The following is a 1,790-nucleotide window of genomic DNA, read 5'->3' on the forward strand; positions in this document are numbered from 1 at the left end:
TGCATTGATCAGGGACTTTGCAGTGTCCCTGAGGTCAGTAAGACATATTCTTCCTGTTCACCGTCTCTTTGGGATGGTTTAGGTCTAATTGGACCACCCAGCAGCAAAAGTATCGGCTGCAGTCTCCGAACATCGAGACAGCACGTCCGTATCATCGTGACATTGGCCCCTCCTCCTGACTCTTCTTTTATATTGATGATGATGTACAAACCACTTGGGAACTACTTAGACTTTTTTTTTTGGAACAGAACCATTATTTGTGTGTACCTTAGTATTTTTGCACTTCAGTTTAACATACATTTTGTAAAATACTTAATCTACATTTTTTTAAAAAAGCAAACATTTATGCTAAGCGCATTTAAAAAATTAAAAAGGACAACCTAATTATTTTTCCAGTGGAGAAATGATAGAGGAATTAATAAGACTAGCATAACTCAATTCAGATTTCTTAGCATGGAGTTTATAATTACTTTAAGAAAACATGTCATTTGTTTTCATTAACAATAACTGAACAATAAGCGGAATAATTTTGTTTTTGGTTTTCCTTTGGCAATGAAGCAATCCATGGAATAAAATTCAAGCAGAGGGTTGTTATTCCATTTGCCACACAGATGAGGCATGAATACTAATAACATGGTATTACAGTGCCAGTGGTGGGTTTCAAAAATTGTTTGAACCTACTCTGTGGGTGTGGCCTCCTTTGTGGGAGTGGCTTGCCGCCCATGTGACCGGATGGGAGTGGCTTGCTGCCCATGTGACCGGATATGAAGATGCCGACGACACTTGTCAGAACCACCTTAAATTACCTCACACACAGCACTGGCATACATAAGAATATGATGTAAACTTGTTTTTTAAAAGGCATCTTTGGTTTGCATTAAACAACTTTAACACACACAATGTTCTGATTTCACCACAAACGCAGTAGTCATCCTTACCTTTCACAGAGGCACTGAGTTTTATAAATATAGCAATAGCAATAGCAGTTAGACTTATATACCACTTCATAGGGCTTTCAGCCCTCTCTAAGCGGGTTACAGAGTCAGCATATTGCCCCCAACAATCCGGGTCCTCATTTTACCCACCTCGGAAGGATGGAAGGCTGAGTCAACCCTGAGCCGGTGAGATTTGAACAGCCGAACTGCAGACCTGAAGTCAGCTGAAGTAGCTTGCAGTGCTGCATTTAACCACTGCGCCACCTCGGCTCTTTGCCTCAAAAAATTAATGGAAACTCATAAATGTTCCTCTCCACGGAAATCTTTAGTAAAAGGCGAAAGATTTATACGATCTGAAGAGAAACCAGAGTATAATATAAGCATGATAATCATATCCAAGGACCAAATTTTTTTGAAACCTCTTCTGTAGGTGTGGCCTGCTTTCCGGGTCCACTGGTGGAACCTCTTCTAACCGGTTCGGTAGATTTGACGAACCGGTTCTACCGAATAGGTGCGAACTGGTAGGAACCCACCTCTGTACAGTGCTGACAGTAGTTGCCTGACATTCTTCACAGTCCTGGTGAATTTAAGAGGAAAGAATATCACAAGGTTTAAAAAAAATATTTAAGGATAAATCAGGGCTTACTCCTGCCCTGCTTTCCATTCTCAGTCCCTTGTAACCTAGCAGATTATTTTTTTAAAAAACTGTTCAGAATAATGTTTATGAATTTGTGAAATGTTTATGCAGCTACTAGAAGACACAATTCTCTCCTGCTTTTCCTCTCTCCTGCCCATAGAAAGTGATGAATTTATTTTTGGCTGGATCATATGCAACTGTGAAAATTATATAAGAAT

General features: G+C 39.8%; 1 pseudogene; it reads right to left on the minus strand.

Moving 5' to 3' along the window:
• Window positions 1-1,202: 1,202 nt before the first annotated feature.
• Window positions 1,203-1,308, minus strand: LOC116508543 (annotated as a pseudogene).
• Between the last annotated feature and the right edge of the window lie 482 nt (window positions 1,309-1,790).

This window comes from Thamnophis elegans, chromosome 4, assembly GCF_009769535.1.
Source record: "Thamnophis elegans isolate rThaEle1 chromosome 4, rThaEle1.pri, whole genome shotgun sequence".
Taxonomy (NCBI): domain Eukaryota; kingdom Metazoa; phylum Chordata; class Lepidosauria; order Squamata; family Colubridae; genus Thamnophis; species Thamnophis elegans.